Source organism: Mus musculus, chromosome 2 (assembly GCF_000001635.26).
Source record: "Mus musculus strain C57BL/6J chromosome 2, GRCm38.p6 C57BL/6J".
Lineage (NCBI taxonomy): Eukaryota > Metazoa > Chordata > Mammalia > Rodentia > Muridae > Mus > Mus musculus.
In genome coordinates, this window is record NC_000068.7 from 134909961 (window position 1) to 134917446 (window position 7486).

Sequence of the window (7486 nt, forward strand, 5' to 3'; positions counted from 1 at the left end):
TGCTAGTCTGGTCTGCTCAGCCCTTGTCTTGCCTCTGTTTACATCTTACTCTCTATTTTTCTCTTCTCCTGGTCATATGTTCTCTTTGTCTACAGAGTCTCTACTTCAGGATCTATTGACTCTTTAAACCAGATGCTTTGTTTGTGTTTGCCCTGGTAGATATTCTTCCTAAAGGTATGCTCTTTGTTCTATCCTTACAAATATAGGTACGCAGGTAGAGCAGTATCATTAAGGATTAAACTTGTGACACTCCTTTATTTGTTATGTAATAATACATACACATCATTGGACTGTTCAAGTAGGTTTAATATTTGACCATAGATATAAAATAATAATGGCAGGAAATTTGAAACTTATGACATCTCAATCTTCCTTCCTTCTTTTCTTCTTTCCTTCCTTTCTTTATTTTTTCTTGTAGAAGTGCCCCTCTCAGCTCTTAACCTGGAATAAGAAAGGAAAATCCATGTGTTTATATTGCTAGTTTATATATATGTGTGTGTGTATGTGTATATATATATATATATATATATATATATATATATACATGTATAATTTTACTTTTAATTCAAGAGAAATTTATAGTGAATTCTTATAATAGATAACATTCAAAATAGTATAATTTCTTCAGAAATCTTTCTAATGTTATTTATCAAATATTTCTTGCCTGTTCATAAATGGCTTTGTTTGGTCTATTTCTCAAAAGATGACAATTCAATGCTAAATATATATGCTAAATATTTGCACACACACATATATACATGCAGTTACATAATTCTATAGTATCTCACATTGCATATGACAGTGTAATATAATATAGTGTAACATGATTTTATACATTTGTAAATTTATTTGGCTCAGTATTTCATGGGTATTTAATAACATAAAATTTATGATTTGAATATAGGAGACAAAAGGCCATGAGCATGTTGATGATAACAGCAACACCAATATCCCATCTTGTCCCCAGGAGGCTTGCTGAAGCATGTGGGGGAGGGACTGGGAACCAGATGGTGCCTGTGGCTGGCAGTCAATGGCTCCTGCTGCGATGGAAAGCAATTACTCAGTACCAGTCCCCTGGGAGGCTGATGACAAGGCAAGCATGTTCCCCACATTCATCTATACAAGGTGTAATAATTAAGCCAACAGAATCATAGTGTCTGCCTGAAGGGTGTACAAAGAAGCAGCAGGGACCCTCTTGGCTTGTTCATCACCTCCATGTTACCTCCACAGACTAGTAATTACTCAAGGGGTTTATGGCATTTACATGTGACAGCAGCCTTTGCTGCTGTAGTACCTTTAAGGTCCAGTGGGCAGAAGAAACCGTGTTTATAACCAGTGAAATGTAAGCACTGAGGGCTTGAATAATTTCCCTGATATCATCCTTCAGAAAGATTCTACATGCCTTGACAGGGAGGAAGATGAAGATGCATTCTAGAGTTAGCCACCATGGTGCTTGTCACGGGCAGTACCATTACATATATGTTCTCTGAACAGCAGGATTTTTTCTGTTGGAAATGTAGCTGTCTAGTCTTCATCTCCCAGTGGTAGTGGACAAAGACTAAGCAGCCGATTGGTTCTCTTAAATTAGATGTGAGATCTCGTGCGGAGTGACCCATAGGCTGCTTTCTTCCCCAGGCTGGAGATTAGAAACACAACTGAGCGGAGAGCAGTGTTGGGTTGCTGAACAAGGAGAAGGTAATGAGCAACTCAAGTTGAGGACAGATTTAGGGTGCTGAACTGGGAGTGAAGATTTACAAGAGCCTAACAATTGTGCCAATAAGGCGGGTTGAAAAATAAGCTAATGTGTTTGTGTCTTTTACATGCACATCTGAGGGAACCTGGGCAGGGCTGTTAATGAGGTCCACCCTGAACTTGAAGTGGGGTAGTAGCAACTCCATGCTACACCTAACCAATATATTTGGAGTTCTTGGCAAATCCTGAAGCCTGTGTTTCAATGCTGTCTGTTCTATTCTTTCCTTCCCAAGTCCACACCCTACCAGCGAGTTACACCCTAGAGCCAGCTTCCTCTTCTTGGCGAAGGCTTCAAGTAAATAAGAAATGACTGTTCATCTTACAATCTAAGACTTTCCCTCGGATACTGGTAGAAAAAAAAATTCAGAAGAAGAAGGGGGAAAAAAGAGCTGTTATATCTTATGTTGGTTTTCTCTAGAAGCAGAGTGACGGACTGGAATCAGCATGTAAGGGAGCCACTGAAGACATGTTCTCAGGAAAGAGTCTGAGAAAGGCAAAATATGCTAGCGAAGAACTAGCAAATCATAGGCTGGAGGTCAAATAGTTATATGAATGGAGAAAGTTTGACAGAGTCAGTGACACGAAAGAATGTGTGGTTCATAATGGAGGTACTTAGCTGATTGTTGAAGATGGGCCTCAGCACTAGTACATTAGTTGAGATAATAATAGCACAATTTGATGGGGGATGCTAAGACTGTTCAGCTCTGCTCAAACACTTGGCATGTGCCTTGACAGAGCTTCTGAGGCTGAAGTGTGTACCAACTTCCCCCAAACCTTGATGAAATGTAGTCTTGTTTCAGAAAGTTTGATGGTAGCATTTCTACTCAGATACCCTGGAAAGGTGATGTGCTTCTCCTCTGGCTACTGCATGTATTCTTTACATTTTGCAGATGAGGAACATGAGGCAGAGGATAGCCAAGCCACCTGGTTTAAATTATAGAAGTAGGAACCAACTGGGGTGTGGGTCTGCCAAGCCTGGCTCCTCTGGGCTATTCTGAAATGCTCTAGTGGAAGGTCTCCACAGAAAGGTGAAACTGGAAATAAATTGGCGCAGCCAACAAAGGAAAGACAAATGTCCCTGTGGTGAATCCCAAGGTGAGTGAGGCCAAGCCACTGGCCAAGACACTCACGGACAGCCATGACTAAGTATGACTCAGAGAGCTTGGTCTGCTCCTCTCCCAGTTTCCCTTCCAACTTCCTGGGACTCCAAACCATTTGGCTGCAGCTTGTCAGTGTTTCTGAGTGGCTCAGAAGGAACTAATCAGTGAGTGTCAGAGCCTCTGAGAGATGAATGGCAGCAGGTATAATTTCTCAAAGATCATTCCTTTTGTCTTTTTCCGTATTCCAACATGTAACGTAAAAACAGCAGGCAACTGGAGATTTATGGCTTGATTCATTCTAATTGATTTCTTGGCTTCCTTGGGTCTAATTAATTTTTTGCTGTGTCCCCTAAAATGGTACAGCAGGCTTCCTAAAAGCTTCAAGCACACAGCTGCTTCCCAGTTTCTGAACATCTAAAACTTGGTAGGTAAATAGAAATCGATTTTGTTTTTGAAACCCAGACAGAACAGAGGGAAATAGGCTGCAGAATGCATCAGAAGACCACGAATGACATTTATTTCAGTTCGCTAAGGAGGAGACTTTGAGGCAAGACTTGAGTGCAGTTACTTTTGGGGAGACAGTGCCAGGAAACCCTTTTGTGCCTTGGAGGAGTGAGAGAGGGAACAGAAATCACAAACTGTGTGTGTTTCAAGGCAGTTGTTCCTGCCCTGGCGAGCCAGGAGGTCTTGGGAATTTTCTAGGAGATAGTCTGTGTTTTCTGCTTCAAGCCAAGGAAGGAGTCAACTGTGGGGCTTATCCTCCAGTTCCATCAGTCATGGTTCAATGGCTTGGGGGGTCTGACACTGACACCCAGTCTTGAGCCTGATGTATCGGGCAGACAAAGCTATGAGTGCTTACGTTTGGCACTGAGGAGGTGAGTCCGTGCAGAAATGGTAATTGAGCAAGGTCCATAGACAGCACAGCTCAGTGTCCTTTACACTGTCTGAAGGTAAGCTGTGCTGCTTTGACCTTTTTGTGCATCAGTAATCTGCCCTACCTCCCCATGCTTCCCTAGCCTCCTGCTTGTTACCACCATCTGTGGAACTGCAAAATCTAGAAGACCTTTACATTGACTTGGAGAAACTAAGGCAGCTGTGCACTTTAACCCCATTTATGAGGGTTTGAAATACTGGTATGTATCATAGATATGAGTTGTATGCATTATAATTATAAATTATAGCTGCTGGCAAGGTTAGGCAGACTAGAAAGTGTTCAAGGCTTTCCTTCATTCAGTTATTCTGAATCCTTCACAATTACCAGTCAGTAGCATTTTAGTGGGGAGGCGGGGTATGGGAATAAACGAATGCCCAGCCAAACTGAAAATTGAATAGAAGCTTATTTTGGGCAGTAATTTTTAATGGGCTTAAAATTTAATCTGCAGAGTGCCACATTTGTGTTTCTCCTTGTTAGGACTGAAGGAGGAATAAAAGAGTGTGTTCTGGGCCAACACTGAGTTGGCTCCATCCAGACCAGTGCCTACAGGGTCCTAGTGCCTACCTTCTTGAATGGAGCCCCTCAAGCATTTCTGTGAGCTTCCTGGCCCAGCTGCTATTGCTTACCTTGTCCTGCTCATGGGGAGAAAAGCAGAAGGACACCACTGTGGTCACCAAGCCTAGGGTCAAGGTTCAAGAAAGGCTGGGGGTCTCCTGGGGTCCTCATTTCATGTTCTCATGCAGACTTGGCTACTTATTAGTCTGTTGCCTTAACATTTTCCTTAGAAGTCACAAGCATTGGTAGACTTGCCAGATCAGGGCAGTTTCAGGATCTGTCTCCTGCTTACTCTGGTATTTTCAGCATGTTTGTGTGAGATTGCTGTTGCTGCCTATGAAGGCAGAAGGCAGCTGGGTATCTTCTCCAAGGTGGCAGGTCCGCAGTGACCCAGCTTCCTCCTTCAGGTCTCACCCAATAACGTTCACCTCCTGCTCTTGCTCTTGACACTTTGTCCCCTGATGACTCATGGGTCCTTGGAGGAAAACTCAAGATCTGAATTGTATCCTTGTCCCTCTGTCACTATCCCTGTGAACCTCTGTGCTTCTTCTCCCTGCATCTCACTATGGCTTTTCCTTTAGATTACATATCATGGTGTTCACATGTGTCCTACAGTGTTTTAAGCATCTAGTAAACCAGTCTTTTCTAGCTGTCATAATTTTGCTATGAATGGGTCTTGTTTTTACCTCCATTTTACAGATATGGAAACAAGTTAACACAGTGATGATTATGAAAATAATATTCAGCTGGAGGAAATATAAAAATGAGATAATTTTTACTTTTTGTGTTCTCCTTCGTCCCTTTGTGTATCTATTCCAAGGGCTTTGGGGATGTCTTAAAATACACAGTAAAGGGTTGATTTGCATGCTCAGAAGATTAAGTGACTCCAAAAGGGAGGAAATGCTACTGGGCAAAAATAGCATTGGCGATGTGTTCAGACACCTCCTAAGCTCTGCTCTGTGTTTTCATGTGTATAATCTTCTATGGTGAGTCAAAGGATACAAATGTTCTAGAACAGATTGACTGAAGAAAGGAACTTTCTAATCAGCTGGCTTGCAGGATAAGCAGGAATCCTTAGGGCTCCGTGAGGAGCTGTGAATGAATTGAAGAGGTTTGACTTGCTTGCTTTGTCAATCCTCAGCATTTCACATAAGACTTCTTAATCTTAATGCCTGATAAGATGTTTATTTATTGCCTTGAGGGTGTGTGCAAGGAACATTTCATGAAAGTATATCCTAATGGTTAAGAAAGGAGGCAGAGTCTGTGTTTGATTCTGAGTCTCTATTTGAGTATTGAATGGTAGTCAGTCACATAAAGTATCTGGCCTTGGATTCATATCTATAAAATGAACACAGTAGAAAGATGGCAATACAAAGATGCCAATATGTCCTAAGGATGCTCTGAATGCCAGATGCTCATGTTATTGTAAAGCCTTGCCCAGTCTGAAGCACTCTTCTGTGGCATTATAAGGCCTGATTCTGTGACTTTGCTGAAATCCTTTAACTACACTCTGCACCATTTGTTTTTCCAGAAAAATGAAGTTTATAATGCTTTTCTCACGACATTAAATTACTATCTATATGTAAAACTCCTGGGGGAGCACCTAAAATCTTTGCCTGTTATCATATGTCTATCCAAGAACTTAGTACATAGTAGACACCCAATAAATATTAAATATTTGTTAAGCCTGTAAAAAATAAACCAACAAAAAAAAACAGTATTAGTAGCTGCGACAGCAGAGAACTTTTCACAGTAAAGTGTTATTATCTGACTGATATCTGGATATCTGATGCTGCTTGACATGTTGAGGTGTAGATGGTTGTCTTCAGGATGGGGGAAATGGTGGTTTACAAGATAGGGTGGGGCAAAGAAAGAGAGCTGTGGACAGCTGCCTCAGTCTCAGACAAGGGCTGCTTTTCTTGCCTAACTTCTGCTGGGTGTTTAATCAAGTGGGCTGAGATTGTGTCTAGCCATGTATATGTGGGTCTCTCCTGCTTTCCATCTGTCTCTGTCTGAGTCTGCCTGTCTCTGTCTGTGTCAACCTGTCTCTGGCTTTGTCTTTCTCTGTGTGTATCTGTCTGTCTGTGTCTCTGTCTCTCTTTCCTTCTACCACCCGCACAGTAAGGACTGAGATCGTATGCTGGAGGAGTTTCCGATACTGAGCACCTTTAGAGGAAGCTTTGGAAAATGCACTAGCCTTTGCCCATGCTGTTGTTTTGTTTACAATTTTACACATGATGAGGTGATCATATGTTTTTGTTTCTGCTGATGTGCAAGATGAGGGAGATTTAAAAAAGTAATTTCCAGTACAAAATAATTTCTACTCAGCAGTCTATGCTTTATTATTGCAAGTTCTTTTTCATTACTTGGAAAGAACTTGGATAAGATTAAGTGTATAGACCTATGTCTCTCTGTATATCTCTGTGCAATTATTTACAGATGCATGTATACATGTATGTAACATTATGCAAGATATACAAACATAGATTTATATGCATATATGAGTTGCTGTGTATCTATGTACAGATATGTAGAAATGAAGGTAAAAGTCTCCAGTGTATGAGTGTACTGATGAACATATATTCTAAAGTGTGCTTTGCCATATTCATAGTAATTCATAGTTCAATTGCCAGAGAATAGCTGTACATTGACGTTAAAAATACAAAAATAGTATGGGGGAAAGCCACTGAAAGCCATGGTCTCTTAATTGTTTATTGACAAAATTCTTGAAAGAGAACTTGAGAAAATGGGGGAAGGCAATTGAATGCCAAGTAATAATAATCATATCCACTGAAGGATGGCTGAGAGTGAGAGCACTGATTGGGAAAAGAAAGCTTTCTTGGGACTCTGTGGATGTTGGAATCGCTCACGCCCAGCAGCTATGAGGGATTTTAAAGATGAAGAGTAGACATTCTCTCAGGAATTAAAACCAGGAATTTTACCAGAAGGTTTCAGAGGGACAGGTTATCATAAAATGGCAAATTCTGTGCATCTTGCAGTAGGTTCTGTGCCTCGTTGGTCCTAACCTGAATGCTGACATGTCTGACTTGCATTTATTTTGCTGTTTAGAGTTCCTGTTGACTTTGTAGGATGTCCTGATGCTGGTCTTGCATGTTGCATCATGGTCCCACAAAACGCCTGTTCT

General features: G+C 41.2%; 1 protein-coding gene across 3 annotated transcripts in view; it reads left to right on the forward strand.

The window, feature by feature from the left end:
- Window positions 1–7486, forward strand: part of Plcb1 (phospholipase C, beta 1) — a 689095-nt gene that overhangs the window by 123797 nt on the left and 557812 nt on the right. The gene's annotated exons all lie outside the window — the stretch shown is intronic.